Here is a 19,172-nt window from a genome sequence, read left to right on the forward strand (position 1 = left end):
TGATTTAACTAAGGCTTCTCAGCTTGCTGAAAGCCTGTCCAAAGCGCAGCAGCAGTCTGTTTTGATGGGCAAGACAATTCCTTCTATGGCGTCTGTTCCCGCCTTTAAAGAGCTGGAAAGCGACGGGAATGGAAGTTCCGCCACTTCTTCCGAGTCTATTTCTCTGGCAACGGCTGACAGAAGCTTAAAAGCCAAAGGTAACTTGTGCTATTTCTGCGGTGGTGGACAGCACAGCAGCCGCGCGACCTGTCCTGCCCGTAACGCTACTTGTTACCAATGTGGAAAAAAGGGACACTTTTCACGAATCTGCCAGAGTCGTTCTTCGTATTCCTCCCGCCGGGTGAATTCACGACCCGCGTCTCCGACCGCCGTTGGTTCTTCCATGATTTCTGGTCATCTTCCGCCCTCGTTTCTGGCCGGTGCTCCTTCCTGTCTGGGTCCTGCGTTAGTCGATGCGACTTTACAATCCACTCCGGTCCAAGTTTTGATCGACTCCGGGGCTTCCGAAAACTTTGTCAACAAAAGGTTAGCCACCAAGCTTCGTCTGAAGACCTTCGGACCCCAATCCTCCGTTTCCATGGCCTCCTCCCGTCTCTCTATCGCTACTTCGGGAAGAACCACCGCTACCATAGCCCTACTAGGTCGATCATACATCCTAACCTTTGGTGTTTTAGATGACCTTTGTGCTGACGTTGTTCTCGGTCAGGACTTTCTGAAGAAACATGTCGAGGTTAGTTTCTTCCTGGGTGGACCGGAAGCACCCCTGAAAATTGGATTCGATGATTTCTCCCACCTTTCTTTGGCCGTCGCTGACTTAAACCCCCCTCGCCTTCAATCAATGATGAGATCCGGCGTCTCTTGGAGTCTGATATTATAGAACCTGCTCGTTCTCCTTGGAGAGCTCCTGTACTAGTGGTCTCTCGTGGTAACAAGAAGAGACTGGTTGTCGACTACTCTCTCACCATAAACCGATTCACCCAGTTGGACGCCTATCCATTGCCGAAAATTGAGGAAATAGTAAACAAGGTCGCTCAAGATAAGTTCTTTAGTTCGCTCGACCTGCGTTCCGCTTATCATCAAGTTCCGTTGTTACCTGGGGAGCGACACTACACGGCTTTTGAGGCTGGCGGAAAACTGTATCAATACAAACGCCTGCCGTTCGGCGTCACTAATGGGGTCGCCGCGTTTCAGCGCGCTATTGACGAGTTTATTGAAGCTAATAAGCTGAAAAAGGTCTATGCCTATCTCGACGACATAACTGTAACGGGTACGACTTTGGAGGAACATGACAGCAACCTTCGAGCTCTACTTCAAGCTGCTGCTCGGCAGAATCTCACTCTTAATGAAGAGAAGTCAATGATTCGCCGTACTTCTTTAGATTTCCTGGGATACCGGATTAGTCAAAACAAAATACAGCCGGATCCTCAACGTCTACAGCCTCTTCTCGAGCTCTCGCCACCCACGTCACCCAAAGCCTTGAAACGCGTCTTGGGGATGTTCTCCTACTACGCTAAGTGGATCAAGGACTTTTCTCGTCGCGTACAGCCTTTGCTCACTGCAAATCGTTTTCCTCTGAATGAGACGGCCGTCCGTTCCTTCCGTGATTTAAAGACTGAGCTCGAAAGGATAACTCTTGGGGCTATTCGCGACGGCGTTCCTTTCGAGGTGGAAACCGATGCTTCCGACTTCGCTATTGCTGCAGTTTTATCCCAGAACGGGCGCCCTGTAGCTTTTATGTCACGTACTCTTAGCAAGTATGAGCGGAACTATCCTGCTATTGAGAAGGAAGCGACCGCCATTGTCTAAGCAGTCCGCAAGTGGGCTCACTTCCTAAAGGGCCGTAGTTTTACTCTCATCACCGATCAAAAGTCTGTGTCCTATATGTTCGACCGAACCAATCGAGGTAAAATTAAAAACGCAAAGATCACTTCGTGGAGGCTAGAGTTGGGTCAATATTCTTACGATATCCGTCATCGCCCTGGTGTTCAAAACGTGGTCCCCGACGCTCTATCACGGGTATGTGCTTTCACAGGTTCTACGCGAAATCTTGAGGAGTTACATAAGGCGATGGGACATCCGGGATACGCCCGTATGTATCACTTCATAAAAAGTAAGAACCTACCGTTCACTCCCGAGGAAACCAAAGCCGTCGGGCGGAACTGTCGCTCTTGCGCCGAACTAAAACCACGTTTCTACAGACCGGAACCTCGGGATCTGGTAAAAGCAACGAGATCGTGGGAGCGACTGAGCATGGACTTCAAGGGTCCTGTACAGGGACCGAATCCGTACCTTCTAGTGCTAGTTGATGAGTATAGTCGATATCCGTTTGTTTTTCCTTGCAGAGACATGACGTCCCGCTCCGTCATCGAGTGTCTCTCCGTCCTCTTCTGTTTATTTGGTTTTCCCGAATATATTCACAGTGATCGTGGGACCTCTTTTATCAGCAAAGAAACTCGTCAGTTTCTTACTACTCGGGGCACTGCAACGAGTAAATCGACACCCTATCATCCACAAGGTAATGGTCAGTGCGAAAAGACAAACCAAACGGTTTGGAGAACTATTAAACTTCTCCTTCACAGTCGTGGTCTGTCAGGCAACCGCTGGGAGGAAGTGTTGCCAGAGGCTCTTCACGCTATTCGTTCGCTTCTCTGTACGGCGACTAATGAAACACCTCATGAAAGATTCCTCCGTTTCCCGAGACGAGCTTTAACCGGAACCGCTATGCCTTCGTGGCTACTTAATCGAGGTGTTGTTCTTTTACGTAGGTTTGTTCGAACCAAGGGAGAGCCCCTGTCCCTGTCACATTGCTCGACGCGAATCCATCCTACGCCCATGTTCGGTTTTCTGATGGGCGCGAAAGTACAGTCTCTACATCCGACCTCGCTCCGTGTCCTGGTTCTCCTGAGTCGCTCCATGACGCTTTTCCCCCTTGCGACGCCGAAACCTCTCGGACCTCTGAAGGCGAGGCACCGGTACCGGTTGAAGATGAACCGACCTCTGAACCCGCCCCATCTCCTGGAGACGAAGTACCTCTCCCCGACATCCGACGATCGGGTCGTGAACGTCGGGCTCCTGTCCGCTACGGAGACTGGTCTGTCTGAAGGGTCTTTTATCTAGAAGGGATGATTGTAATGATTTATGTTTCTATTGTTGACTCTGATTTCTATGCTATCTGCTTCTGTGCGTTTCTCCTTTCTTTTCCTTGCCTCTCTCCGTAATTATCATTATACGTCCCGCGTCTTGTTACATTCTTCCCTTCCCTTTATAACTCGTGTAGCTTTACTGTGCTTCGTCAGTCTTTGCCAGTTTCTCTTATTGGGTACTCTTTTTTATATTCGTTACTAATAACGTTCTTTTTGTTACAGCACTCTATGTTGTAAATTGTTGATTAAAGCTATAGTAAACGAACTGGACGACGTTTATTGTTAGTTACTTCATTGTGTTTATGCAGATAGATTTGTTGCCCCTTGTTTATTTCTGTTGTCTAAACCTCCTTGTGTTTATGCAGATGGATTTGTTGCCCCTTGTTTATTTATGTTGTCTAAACCTCCTTGTGTTTATGCAGATGGATTTGTTGCCCCTTGTTTATTTCTGTTGTCTAAACCTCCTTGTGTTTATGCAGATGGATTTGTTGCCCCTTGTTTATTTCTGTTGTCTAAACCTCCTTGTGTTTATGCAGATGGATTTGTTGCCCCTTGTTTATTTCTGTTGTCTAAACCTCCTTGTGTTTATGCAGATGGATTTGTTGCCCCTTGTTTACTTCTGTTGTCTAAACCTCCTTGTGTTTATGCAGATGGATTTGTTGCCCCTTGTTTACTTCTGTTGTCTAAACCTCCTTGTGTTTATGCAGATGGATTTGTTGCCCCTTGTTTACTTCTGTTGTCTAAACCTCCTTGTGTTTATGCAGATGGATTTGTTGCCCCTTGTTTATTTCTGTTGTCTAAACCTCCTTGTGTTTATGCAGATGGAATTGTTGCCCCTTGTTTATTTCTGTTGTCTAAACCTCCTTGTGTTTATGCAGATGGATTTGTTGCCCCTTGTTTACTTCTGTTGTCTAAACCTCCTTGTGTTTATGCAGATGGATTTGTTGCCCCTTGTTTACTTCTGTTGTCTAAACCTCCTTGCGTTTATGCAGATGGATTTGTTGCCCCTTGTTTACTTCTGTTGTCTAAACCTCCTTGTGTTTATGCAGATGGATTTGTTGCCCCTTGTTTATTTCTGTTGTCTAAACCTCCTTGTGTTTATGCAGATGGATTTGTACCCTTTTTTATTTCTGTTGTCTAAACCTCCTTGTGTTTATGCAGATGGATTTGTTGCCCCTTGTTTATTTCTGTTGTCTAAACCTCCTTGTGTTTATGCAGATGGATTTGTTGCCCCTTGTTTACTTCTGTTGTCTAAACCTCCTTGTGTTTATGCAGATGGAATTGTTGGCCCTTGTTTATTTCTGTTGTCTAAACCTCCTTGTGTTTATGCAGATGGATTCGTTGGCCCTTGTTTATTTCTGTTGTCTAAACCTCCTTGTGTTTATGCAGATGGATTTGTTGCCCCTTGTTTATTTCTGTTGTCTAAACCTCCTTGTGTTTATGCAGATGGATTTGTTGCCCCTTGTTTATTTCTGTTGTCTAAACCTCCTTGTGTTTATGCGGATGGATTTGTTGCCCCTTGTTTATTTCTGTTGTCTAAACCTCCTTGTGTTTATGCAGATGGATTTGTTGCCCCTTGTTTATTTCTGTTGTCTAAACCTCCTTGTGTTTATGCAGATGGATTTGCTGACCCTTGTTTATTTCTGTTGTCTAAACCTCCTTGTGTTTATGCAGATGGATTTGTTGAACCTTGTTTATTTCTGTTGTCTAAACCTCCTTGTGTTTATGCAGATGGATTTGTTGCCCCTTGTTTATTTCTGTTGTCTAAACCTCCTTGTGTTTATGCAGATGGATTTGTTGCCCCTTGTTTATTTCTGTTGTCTAAACCTCCTTGTGTTTATGCAGATGGATTTGTTGCCCCTTGTTTATTTCTGTTGTCTAAACCTCCTTGTGTTTATGCAGATGGATTTGTTGCCCTTGTTTATTTCTGTTGTCTAAACCTCCTTGTGTTTATGCAGATGGATTTGTTGCCCCTTGTTTATTTCTGTTGTCTAAACCTCCTTGTGTTTATGCAGATGGATTTGTTGCCCCTTGTTTATTTCTGTTGTCTAAACCTCCTTGTGTTTATGCAGATGGATTTGTTGAACCTTGTTTATTTCTGTTGTCTAAACCTCCTTGTGTTTATGCAGATGGATTTGTTGACCCTTGTTTATTTCTGTTGTCTAAACCTCCTTGTGTTTATGCAGATGGATTTGTTGAACCTTGTTTATTTCTGTTGTCTAAACCTCCTTGTGTTTATGCAGATGGATTTGTTGCCCCTTGTTTATTTCTGTTGTCTAAACCTCCTTGTGTTTATGCAGATGGATTTGTTGACCCTTGTTTATTTCTGTTGTCTAAACCTCCTTGTGTTTATGCAGATGGATTTGTTGCCCCTTGTTTATTTCTGTTGTCTAAACCTCCTTGTGTTTATGCAGATGGATTTGTTGCCCCTTGTTTATTTCTGTTGTCTAAACCTCCTTGTGTTTATGCAGATGGATTTGTTGGCCCTTGTTTATTTCTGTTGTCTAAACCTCCTTGTGTTTATGCAGATGGATTTGTTGACCCTTGTTTATTTCTGTTGTCTAAACCTCCTTGTGTTTATGCAGATGGATTTGTTGAACCTTGTTTATTTCTGTTGTCTAAACCTCCTTGTGTTTATGCAGATGGATTTGTTGCCCCTTGTTTATTTCTGTTGTCTAAACCTCCTTGTGTTTATGCAGATGGATTTGTTGGCCCTTGTTTATTTCTGTTGTCTAAACCTCATTGTGTTTATGCAGATGGATTTGTTGCTCCTTGTTTATTTCTGTTGTCTAAACCTCCTTGTGTTTATGCAGATGGAATTGTTGCCCCTTGTTTATTTCTGTTGTCTAAACCTCCTTGTGTTTATGCAGATGGATTTGTTGGCCCTTGTTTATTTCTGTTGTCTAAACCTCCTTGTGTTTATGCAGATGGATTTGCTGCCCCTTGTTTACTTCTGTTGTCTAAACCTCCTTGTGTTTATGCAGATGGATTTTTGGCCCTTGTTTATTTCTGTTGTCTAAACCTCCTTGTGTTTATGCAGATGGATTTGTTGGCCCTTGTTTATTTCTGTTGTCTAAACCTCCTTGTGTTGATGCAGATGGATTTGTTGCCCCTTGTTTACTTCTGTTGTCTAAACCTCCTTGTGTTTATGCAGATGGAATTGTTGCCCCTTGTTTATTTCTGTTGTCTAAACCTCCTTGTGTTTATGCAGATGGATTTGTTGCCCCTTGTTTACTTCTGTTGTCTAAACCTCCTTGTGTTTATGCAGATGGATTTGTTGCCCCTTGTTTATTTCTGTTGTCTAAACCTCCTTGTGTTTATGCAGATGGATTTGTTGCCCCTTGTTTATTTCTGTTGTCTAAACCTCCTTGTGTTTATGCAGATGGATTTGTTGCCCCTTGTTTACTTCTGTTGTCTAAACCTCCTTGTGTTTATGCAGATGGATTTGTTGCCCCTTGTTTATTTCTGTTGTCTAAACCTCCTTGTGTTTATGCAGATGGATTTGTTGCCCCTTGTTTATTTCTGTTGTCTAAACCTCCTTGTGTTTATGCAGATGGATTTGTTGCCCCTTGTTTACTTCTGTTGTCTAAACCTCCTTGTGTTTATGCAGATGGAATTGTTGGCCCTTGTTTATTTCTGTTGTCTAAACCTCCTTGTGTTTATGCAGATGGATTTGTTGGCCCTTGTTTATTTCTGTTGTCTAAACCTCCTTGTGTTTATGCAGATGGATTTGTTGCCCCTTGTTTATTTCTGTTGTCTAAACCTCCTTGTGTTTATGCAGATGGATTTGTTGCCCCTTGTTTATTTCTGTTGTCTAAACCTCCTTGTGTTTATGCAGATGGATTTGTTGCCCCTTGTTTATTTCTGTTGTCTAAACCTCCTTGTGTTTATGCAGATGGATTTGTTGGCCCTTGTTTATTTCTGTTGTCTAAACCTCCTTGTGTTTATGCAGATGGATTTGTTGCCCCTTGTTTATTTCTGTTGTCTAAACCTCCTTGTGTTTATGCAGATGGATTTGTTGACCCTTGTTTATTTCTGTTGTCTAAACCTCCTTGTGTTTATGCAGATGGATTTGTTGACCCTTGTTTATTTCTGTTGTCTAAACCTCCTTGTGTTTATGGAGATGGATTTGTTGAACCTTGTTTATTTCTGTTGTCTAAACCTCCTTGTGTTTATGCAGATGGATTTGTTGCCCCTTGTTTATTTCTGTTGTCTAAACCTCCTTGTGTTTATGCAGATGGATTTGTTGACCCTTGTTTATTTCTGTTGTCTAAACCTCCTTGTGTTTATGCAGATGGATTTGTTGACCCTTGTTTATTTCTGTTGTCTAAACCTCCTTGTGTTTATGCAGATGGATTTGTTGCCCCTTGTTTATTTCTGTTGTCTAAACCTCCTTGTGTTTATGCAGATGGATTTGTTGAACCTTGTTTATTTCTGTTGTCTAAACCTCCTTGTGTTTATGCAGATGGATTTGTTGACCCTTGTTTATTTCTGTTGTCTAAACCTCCTTGTGTTTATGCAGATGGATTTGTTGACCCTTGTTTATTTCTGTTGTCTAAACCTCCTTGTGTTTATGCAGATGGATTTGTTGCCCCTTGTTTATTTCTGTTGTCTAAACCTCCTTGTGTTTATGCAGATGGATTTGTTGACCCTTGTTTATTTCTGTTGTCTAAACCTCCTTGTGTTTATGCAGATGGATTTGTTGACCCTTGTTTATTTCTGTTGTCTGAACCTCCTTGTGTTTATGCAGATGGATTTGTTGACCCTTGTTTATTTCTGTTGTCTGAACCTCCTTGTGTTTATGCAGATGGATTTGTTGAACCTTGTTTATTTCTGTTGTCTAAACCTCCTTGTGTTTATGCAGATGGATTTGTTGGCCCTTGTTTATTTCTGTTGTCTAAACCTCCTTGTGTTTATGCAGATGGATTTGTTGAACCTGAATAAAAACAAGATCGGGTCACGTGGTGCTGGTTGCCTGGCAACAAGTGTGCCCAAAGTGAACCAGCTGTGGTTGGAAGATTGTGGAATCGATGAAGTTGGAGAACTTATATTCATTTAATCATTCCCTGAAAAACCATAATGTTGAATTCAAAATTACAAAAATTTAAACAAATTATTAAAAATATTATTTTAGCTTTTTATTGAAGTCCAATAAATGCCTTTTCAGCAGCGTTGATAAAATGTCTGGGTTCTATTTCAATCGCGACTTAGGATTACATAAGAGAGCAGATGTATAAAGATAAAATAGTGGAATTATGAAGAGGCTGTCGGTAGTCTTTTCATTGCGATAAATATTTCGTTTCTGTTGGTTTGTTTTATATATTCTTCCTCATACAGCGTTGAACACAATTAGTGGCGATATACACCGACATTTAGTCACCTTTATATTTATCACTTAATGTGCAGGAAGTGTGTTGTAGGTCGTCCTACAATTATTCCCAGTATTAAAGTATGATAATATTGAATCTCAGCCCATACTTGGTTGGTATGAGTGCCTCTTCTGTATATACCAATTTAATATTGCAATTTCAGCCACATTTGTGATAATCGCAGTGATTTTACCTTTAGGTTATTAACAACTGACGGTAGCTAAACTTCTCAGGGCTAAAGCAAATTTTAACCTAAAAAAATTATCTTTTTCCATTTGTTTTGCTTGTTTGACCATAGCAATGACGTCATTTGGTATTTGTTATCGGAATAATGAGTATCTAGATTTCAAATGAGCTATTATGAGTTTATATTTGTTGTCAACATTAAGCGTAAGTTTGTTGTTCACCTCCAGTTGTAATTGTTCGCAGATGGAGTTTCTTGATGTGAGCAACAATCCAATCGGCGACCGCGGGGCCAGTGCGTTGGCAAGATGCCGGGGAAAGATTGGAACGTTGTGGAGTGACAACTGCAACTTCACATCAGCTGGAGAACATGAGTTGGAATCGGCCGAACGACGCCACCAAGTGAGAACTTGTTTCAACTAAACGCTGTTCGATTAATTTGCATATTGCTGATAGTTGGACAACTGACTGATGGTCGCTTTATGATAGAAACAACAGAATCGAAGTTGATCCTCGATAATTTTAGTGGAGCCTGGTTTAAAATGAAGCAACGCAACAAGATAAACCTTTTGCCAACAACTATCGATACACGATCTTGAAAACCATAGTTAATCTATTAAGAGTTAAGACAACATTTTAAACGTGTCTGCCTTGTTTGATTAACAATAATGTTTCGCCACTAGGAGTCATCAGTGAGCTTTCGTATATCTGGGAAAATGAGTGAAACTAAAATGTACTTTGGAGTCGAATTTGAGAAACACAACGATTTTTACATTAACATTAACCAACGAACGATTTCACAAGTTCCTGCGAAACACATGGTTTTAAATGACGCGATTTGTTTTAAAAACGTTTCCGAACAGTTTTAACCGTCTGTAAGTCCAGAAGTAAACATTTTAAATCACCTACACAGGGATCATAAGTAATAGTAATTGGCAATAATAATTTAGTGCTTCATGTTTTTTAATATTTTGTTTACAGGTAAAACCCGAAATAAAAAAATTACACAAATACTTTTCATCGACGCGTTATACCCGAAAATTAATATATTTTTTCTTCTAGAAAAAGCGACCAAAATGCCACGTGATGTGAAGCAACGATGCGTGACCAAGAAGTTTCATCGCAAAGTTGGAATTGTTCAAATTGAAGCGAATTTTTACGCAAAGTGTTTCCTCCAGATTATAACTGCTGGTGTGGAATCGTTCGGGCGTGACCTAATCACCGTCACGCTTGAATGACAACTAAAGGGCCTTTGTATTCTGATCCCTGCATTATTGTTAGAATTAAACTTTTTTTTCTCATAAATATTGTTTAAATTACTTTACAGATTTGCACTTTTAAGGCGCAAGTATTTTTAAATCTGAATTTCGTTCTAAGTTTCACATTTTGCATTTTTTTTTAGATTTGATTTTTTTTGACAGAATTCTCCTACCATGCTTTACTCGGTTGTTTAATTGAAAACTTTGCTTTTATTTTTATCTTTTCTTGTTTTCTTGTTTTATGAATGAATTTATTCTTGTGCAATTCACTGTGACTTTGTGTTATTGACATTACCACTGTATTTTTTCAGAAACATAAAACATGTTTCAATTTGTGAGTAATATCGGTGCATTGTTCGTGTTTTTTAAGCTTAAACTTCTGTTAAGTGATCGAATCGTAATTATCAAACATTTTTTTATTTCTTGGAGTTTTTCTCCAACTGCTGTCAGCTTATAACATATCTTGTTGCTGTCCTAAGTTTGTTCATTGCTTATATATTAACCCCTACTGTCGAGTTTCTCTCAGCTTTGCAAGAGTCTACAGACTTCTTTGCCGAACATTCATAATTAACATTAGTTTGTAGAGACAATTAACAAATTACCAATTAAAAGTTACAAGCAACCGACCAGTAACGATGGGTTAAACCACAGCAGCGGTTGTTTCCCTTGTTTGATGAAATATCAACTATTTGCTTCGATCAGTTGTTTAAAGCGAGGCTCAAACTTGCGCTTTTTCTTGCTTTTATTTCAAAGAATTTCTTCGTGTTTTATTCTATCTGGATGTATTTTGTGGTAATTAAAATTTCATTTTGATGAAGAGATTTGCAAATGTTAGTTTTAATTTTTTAATTAGTTTTCCTCGGGGAATTAACACTTGTAGCAGCTATGTAAGACACACCAGCATCGATAAGCAAACAAACCTAATTAAATCTTGACCCGACACTTAACGGCTTGGCTTGGGACGCCCAGGCGAGTAGCAGCTCAGTATACAAACAGACCAGTGAAAGACGCTCGCCTTAATTCTTCTGTAGCGCCGTTTCTATTAAGGAAGGGTTTCCACCAAATTTCAAAGCCTAAAAGTTACACAAATAAACTCCAACTATGATAAGCCAAGAATACGTTGGTGTTTGTACAAGCAAGTAGTTGTAAAACGTTGCCATCAAAAATGACTGTAGGAATAAGCAGACTAACTGCTAAATTCATTTTTTTAAATGATCTCTTGCAATGATGATTAACTGGTAAAAAAGGTCACTACACAAAGACCGATGTAAAATAAAAAATATAAGCGGCTATTTATCGAAAGACGCAAACAACAAGCGGTAGATTTACTTGAGGTAGTTACTATTTCAAACAGTAACCGAACCTGAACCGTTTTTTGTAAGATTTTAAGGAACCGAAATGAAAATATCCGAATAATTTAGAATAACGTGAACCTTAACCGAGCCTAAACCTGTAAACAAAACCGGTTCATTCCAGCATGACGAAACAACTTGTAGTTAAAGATAAAAAAACGTTGATTTTTTTCTTGATATTTCAATAATGAGTGCTATTTTTTTAATACGTTATGTAACTCAGATTAAATGACTTACAATTTAAAGATTATTCTCTACATTTATTGACCCACATTTTTAGATTTAACGCAACTTATAATGCATCCGAACCGGAACTTTATGAACCGGTTTTAAAATAACGACGGTCAAACCGGAACTTTATGAACCGGTTCTGAAATAACGACTCGAAAACGCTTGAATCCGAAACTGAACCCGATCCTGAAAAAACACTGAACCCGAACCGAACCGGAATCAGAAAAAGTCCAATGGTTCGACTCCCTGATTTTAATCATAGCTAAAGCTTATTGCTTGGATTTGTCCGTGTTATTCTTGGATGTATTTTATTTTGCATTTTTATTATTTTAAATATATTTTTTACTATTTATTTGTACAGATAAACTGACGATGTTATCCATTTATGTCGCAAAATGCGTATTTACATTAAAAGTTTTAGACCTTGCTGACTGATTGTTGTTCGGAGCGGTTCGCTTCTCAAGCTAAAGTTTATATTATCATTGATCATTCAAAGTAATATGAGTTGCAAACTCAGTTCTGACAAAACACGTCTCCATTAAGTTGAGTAAGAACAAGCTGATCCACTCCGAACAAATGATGCTTTCGGGACTTTTAACAGCAATCTTGTTAAAAGATGGTCACTTGTGATAATTAATGACAAACTATTTAGTATAAGTTTAAAAACTAATAGGAGGACTAGTTGAAATTGTCGGTTTTAAGCACAATGAAATAATGTTTATTGCAAATAAACAAGCGGCAAACGACAAACTGTACTTACACAGGTACTTACGATACATACAATAAATTACCTCCGTATAACGTACGCGATCTGGACTCCACAATGAACAGTATGTAAGACTGTTGTTTTTGGTATAAAATGAAATCCCTTTTATACAGCATTCCAGCTGGCGGTAATTAAATATCGTGACAATGCGGTTCGGCGACGCAACAAAAAACAGGAAATTTCGGAAACACGATCAGCAATATGCTGTTAAATTAATGAATACATACAGCAGGCTAGCGAGGCTACGACACAGTCCACCAGGCTGTTTCAATTGAATGACCGAAGTTTCAACTCGGTAACAATATGGAGCGCAAACGCTACATGTCACTCCCCTTGTCTTTGAAAGAATAGGTCCGGAGAGACTCCATGTTGGACTTGTTCCTCCAGGAAGTCAAACATTGTTCATGGGATGATCATGTCCTCCTTGTCGATCGGCTCTTTGTAGCACAAGTCAGGAACGGTGGCGACCTCCGAAACATAGATGACTGTTGTCCGGCGATGAAAAAGCTCGCTCCGTACGAAGCACGATGGTAGTCAAAGTGCTGAAACTGAACTGCTCCTTATAGTGTTCGAGATCCCCTCCGTCATCCAGCTGGTACTTTGTTGCTGAACGATCTGTGTCAAAATTCTTACACCGGCGTTTTACAACATGCGAATACAAGAAATGTACAGCCTACAATGCAGAAATAGAGCCGTAAAAATCGTAATTTAATGTTCAAAGGCTAAACCGTCAGTCAAATGCCTAGAATCTATCGTTCTAGAATACCGAAATCAAGGAAGTAAAAGGTGCTAAACTCTGAAACTCGAAAACAAAACTAACGCCATGTCCATTTTAAAAGTAATTCCTAAATGACAGACATTTTAACCTTGGCGTAAAGGTTAAACTAAAAAGTTACACTATGCAAGCTTGTAACCAAAATGAACATGTGACGGTACCTCAGCGGTCAGTAAGGTAAAAAAGCATCACGGCATCACGTGGCCTTGAAATCATCGGGAGCTTTGCCCGGAATACAAACAAAACGGTCAGGTTATTTTAGGTGTGATATCTCTGATCAAACACCGTAAACCATATAGGACCAGACTGCAGGTTAGCTGCAAACGGAAATGCACTTCAGAAAGGCGCAACTTCTGTAAGTGTGAGAGATAAATATATCTGTTTATAGGCTTAGAGAATAGTTTACGAGAGAAGAATATTTTCTTACGTAAAGTTTCACCTTTAACTTAACAAAAAGAGACGTAATTTTGCAAATGACCGAACAGCTATGCCGTAAATTTAGTTTTAGCTCAAAAGCGGTTTTAAATCTGCATTGTTCGAATGATATAGCAACATTAAAACGTGCGCATAATTACGCAGCAACATACTTACAATGGCGGCGGATTAGAGAGAAAAACAGGGGTGGTGCGTTAAAAGGTAAACAAGGCATGTATCAATAACTGACAATGCATAGCGCGAAAAACATTACGAATAAACTATAGCTGCCATCCTACGTGAGCGTATTAGTGAAATTCAATTTGATTATGCAAGGCCCATCCCTGCGTTAGCGATAACCTTAAGCCATAGGCGCTAAAAATTACCCAAAAATGTTAACCAAACGTCTATAAAAAAACTAGCAAAAGGCTGAGAAATAAGGGGAAACCATAGTTTAGGAAAGTCGAAGGTTAGAATAGTAAAAGGCCGTAGCTAGATAAGGTAAAGTAAAGTTATGAAAGCTTACTATGTTATCATCAGGTGTAAACGTCGTAAGAAGGTGCTGCCTCTGTCGCAACAGATCCGCAAGATTTGCTTGCAAGCTGTTAGGTCCGGCGGACGATACCAGTCATCGAGATACTTAAAATCATCAATCGATCGACAAGAATTCTTGTCTGATAAGATTAGGTAAAGAGAAAGTTGAAAAAGATAGGTTAAAAGTCCTTTTCGAATAGAGTCTGGCTTTAAATAGCATGTCGTCATAGATGTTTGGAACGTCGTAGATGCAGTAAACTCGCTTTGTTGACGAGGCATCGCTTCTGCATTTGAAAGTTCGCTGTTGGACGTAACTGCAACAGGCTGAAAAGATTTTACCGGAACATTTAAAGGTTTTGCCGTGTTGCAAAACGACGATGGAGCGGCTTCGAAAGTTGAATTTGGTTGGTCGTTGTCAAACTGCAGGTCAGCTGAAAGAGAAGCTGCAGGTTGCAAAACTGAATCGTTAGACGAGATTGGCACTGCAATCGGTGGAACAACTTGAACCGATGGCATTAGAACATCATTTTCTGTAACTTTCTTTTTAGAGAAAGGAGAAATAGGTTTAGAAAAAGGGCCTATTTTCGTATGACGTAGCTTAGAAATGGAAAAGTTCGATTTAATTCCCTTAGGTTTCGGAAAAACATTACCTTCCCTTATATTACATAGCATGGTAGCTATACGCGTTGAAGTTTTGACGTTGCAAGCTTTAAATTTGCTTGAAACCTTTGAAAACAAAACGGAAAAGTTATTCTTCGACATAACGATTTTAAGAATAGCACACGGTAAATAAGACTAAAAATAGGTACAAAAGCGTAGGTTACAAAATAGATTTAAATCAACACAATAGGTTAATATTAATTATTTTAGAATATTAGTTAATCAGAAGGAATTGATGCGTGTTCAATATCACGTCAGGTGCGTCAACAATTTGTGGGGCGCAGCCACAATGAAATAAATTTATTGCAATTAAACAAGCGACAAACTGTACTTACACAGGTACTTACGATACATACAATAAATTACCTCCGTGTAACGTACGCGATCTGGACTCCACAATGAACAGTATGCAAGACTGTTGTTTTTGGTATAAAATGAAATCCCTTATATACAGCATTCCAGCTGGCGGTGATTAAATATCGTGACAATGCGGTTCGGCGACGCAACAAAAAACAGGAAATTTCGGAAACACGATCAGCAATATGCTGTCAAATTAATGAATACACACAGCAGGCTAGCGAGGCTACGACACAGTCCACCAGGCTGTTTCAATTGAATGACCGAAATTTCAACTCGGTAACAATATGGAGCGCAAACGCTACAAAATCTACATATAATCACTTTTGGGTCTGTGCCAGTGTTACGTGCTCAATTAGCACTACAAAATTATCACCGGTTGCTGATTACGCCGACTGTAAATTCTAACATTCATTATTAATTTTGCGCCTTTGTTCTTAAATGTAGGGCTAGGAATTAGGTTTTCGCATTTCGAGACATGTATAATTGTATACTAACATAATATTTTTTTGCGCTCTGGTGTTCGCCGTTAATTGGACTCTAGACATGTTTTTTCCTGCTCTAAACAACGCTGCAAATCTCACGATCATTTATCGCTTGTTTTCCGGCGCGGTTTAACTTCTCACGAAAAGGTCCGCCCAATGTTATCTTTCCACGAAACGGCCGCCCTGTAAGGCGGGCCTGGGGTTTCCGGGAGCGCGTCGGTTCCCGTGAAAAGGAGTTTTGTTTTAGCGTATATTACGAGCGGCTGACCGCCTACAGCTCGATAGACGTCTGGGTGTAGCCTTAAGTAATTGTGTGTGTCTAAGTGTCATTATTGTTTGTGGTGTGGTAATATTCTACTCTTGCAACCAATACATCTGTACATTGGGTTTTCTTGTTGTGGTCTTTAATATAAGTTCTCTTTGGTAGGTTATTTATTGCCCGAAAATAAGAACTCACAGCGACTTTACAGGAGGCCTAGGTAATTTTCTAGAATTACTAGTAAAGTCGTAACAGCCAGTCTGCATTTAAAATGTGTGCCCACCTAAAAACTTCATGTTCAGCTAAAGTTGAGTATAAGGGATTAAAAGTCCCTTGCACACCCGAAGGTTCGACGAAACTTACTCAGGAAATGCAATGGTGGGATTCTACACCAGCGCCGAATAAACATAATAATAATACTCTCATCTAAACCCAAACCCGCACCTAACTCAAATAATGTTCGCTGTGGTAGGATTGTAGACCAGCAAGTAATTGACTCTACGTCTTTACAGCACTGATGATCCCTAATCTGTCTCAGTGTATGTGAACCAATGCGGGCAAAACACCTTTCATTTATTATACACATTAGGCATCCTGGCAACTAAACATTGGCAATCGTCAGTTAACTGTATGTTGTCGTTAAACCTACTGTAGAGGAACGACGCATGTCTGTTTGTGCTTGTAATTATAGCGTGTTCGCCTGGTAAAGTGTTAAATATTTCACCTCGATACTCATTTCCTTTCGTGGCCGTTCTGGCAAATCCAGCCGGCATTTCAACTCAATTAATCCCCATCGCAGTCGCTCTTGTGCTATATAGTGTCACGCTACTGCTGGATAAAACACAACAGTCAACAATGCACGCCTTACTGGCAACACGTGTTTTTACTGCGCTGTAAGCTATTTCATTGAAAGTGAGCTATGCTAAATTATGTGAATGTACAATAAATCTGTAAGCGACCTGACAGTATGCAATTTGAAATGCTTTAAATTACAATAAAAGTTTGTTTTAGTTTCGATTTAGTGGAGTCAGATAGCACGGTGGTCATGTCTCAAATGTTGAAATATACACTACCTTCTTAGCGTCCTAATCTTCATTTTTCTGCTTTAAAATCCACTTTGTGCAGAAGTTTTTCCGCTAAATTACAAATTTATGACGTAACCATGTTGACATTTTCATCCATGATATAACGAAAGTTCCCAAGGTGCTTGTCATGCATAACCGATCATGTCAAATTCGCCAGTTAGTTCATTTTAAAGATAGTTTAACCTCTTATTTAGTTGAAAATAAATAAAATGTTGAAGTACAATATTAAATTTACCCGCAGCAACTTCCAATTTGACAATTTTTTAATTTGTAAACAGTTTCTGTCTAGCAACTTTTATTCCTGACGTAATTTTTAAATTTTATTTACCGTCACATGTTTTTCTCGGGATTTCCCTAAACTGATAAAAATATTTGTTTTTACGGTTTTGTATTAGAAATGTTACTTTAAAAGGTTAAGCGGGTATTTTTTAATTCCAATAAAAATATATTCCTGGAACGGTCGAAAAGCCCTTTAATTCGTATCTTTCTTTTCCATGTATGATTTTACCAGCTTGACTAGTTTAAAAACAATTTTGAAGACACCCTTGCGTAATTTTGAAATTTATCTTCATGTTTTAATAAAGTGCGAACAAGTACATAGAAAGAAACCTCTTTGTACCCTTTTTTCACAAATAGGGTACACCCACTAATTGTGTTGTCGTATAAACTGCTGGTTACGTTTCCAAATACATATTTCTGCCAAAATTTACATGTTATTTGCCTCCGCCATGATCACAACTGAATTATATAGCCTAGCTTTGACCAGTTCAAGTTTCGCGCGCTTTGTCGGTGGGGATTGGACAGAGTCGCTTTCAGGCACGACGCGACAAGTCAACAGACAGACATGTTTCGTCGCGTCGTGCCTGAGGTCCGGTGGGAATCCAGCCCCCAGGCGACGTTTTTTGACCGTATTTTACATAAAAAGTACTGGATAAACAAAAAGTTTGGTAAATCTGATTTGAAACCAAAAGTCTATTTTTTATCACGACCCAGAAATGCTGTAAAGGTCGAGAGCCTGAGGTTGATGTTGGGACCTCGACGCAACAAGTTAAGTTTGACAAACATTCACCTTTCAATCCGCAATTTATTTACTATTTAATCCGTGTTTGATATATTGTGAAGCTAACACCAAATCAAGATGAAAATGCCGTTAATTAACGTGAAAAAATTATGTTTTGAAAAACGACAAAAAGGCGTGAAGTCCCGGAGAGAAGCTTTGTGTAAAACTTCAGCATTTCCTTAAAAAAGCAAAAACACCGCAACATTAAATATAAATCCGCTTCCCAGCAAACTTGTTCTTTTTCTTTAAACAACATTGGCACGATGGGTGACGTCACAGCGTGACGTGATGACGTCAACAATACTCAGTGATGAGGTCACTACATCTTATGAACTGGTTTAATGCCGAGGATTGCGAAGCAGCGATCCATGACCTTCGCAGTGGCTTCACAGAGAAGGAGACGATTGAAGTGGATTTTGACGACGTCACCTGAAATACGTCATAAGTAGGTTACGTCATAATCAGGGGTGTCCGATCAACATAAAAATGGCAATATGTTGTCGCGATAACAATCTAGTGGTTTTTCACCGGATCTAGTGTTTTTTTTAATTTTGAGAGTGGCAACCCTGCCGAAGCGGTTCCGCTTCAATTTAAAGACGAGCGTTGGTTCCGTTAAACTTAAACAAAACAAGACAGAAAGCTCGTTTATTTGATCGGGAAACTTAATATGGCCGCCATTATTCACTTGCTCGCGTGAGGCAAGTTGCCAACGAAACGAGAAAAAAGGTTTGTGAGCGAACAAAGGACGCGAGAGTCTGGATTGCAAGGTTGTCTGTGTGACCCTTCGTACTTCGCCCAACATTTAGCACTTGTTGTTTAACCATTAGCGACTAGAAGTTTGAGATTTTGGTGAAAACCTTCTGAATGTAAAACAGAAAGCAGAACTAAGTACGGTTCGGTGTATTTAATATAATGCCTTTTTACTAGTTTTATTCAGTTTTTGAATAAAAAGCAGTCGTTATGTTTGCTTTGTGACGTTAATAACCGTTAATATCTGATAACAGTAAAGACCAGCGAATAATAATTAATAATATGTTTAATGACGTTTTGTCTTGGCTTTGTTTATTGTATCTTTGCTATCTTGCTTTCTAATAAACATACCCAGCCTTGTTTGAGCAGCTTTGTGTAAAGTTAAACTTGTGAATTATTTTTGTCACATACCATAACGCATTACGTCATATATTGTGACGTAGTCATATATTAAGCTTTACATGAACATACCAAGCCTTATTTGAACATT

General features: G+C 39.6%; 1 protein-coding gene across 1 annotated transcript in view; it reads right to left on the reverse strand.

The window, feature by feature from the left end:
• Positions 1-19,172, reverse strand: part of LOC146134744 (arginine--tRNA ligase, cytoplasmic-like) — a 68,530-nt gene that overhangs the window by 15,447 nt on the left and 33,911 nt on the right. The gene's annotated exons all lie outside the window — the stretch shown is intronic.

This window comes from Ascidiella aspersa, chromosome 8 (assembly GCF_963924565.1).
Source record: "Ascidiella aspersa chromosome 8, kaAscAspe10.2, whole genome shotgun sequence".
NCBI classification, from domain to species: Eukaryota; Metazoa; Chordata; class Ascidiacea; order Phlebobranchia; family Ascidiidae; genus Ascidiella; species Ascidiella aspersa.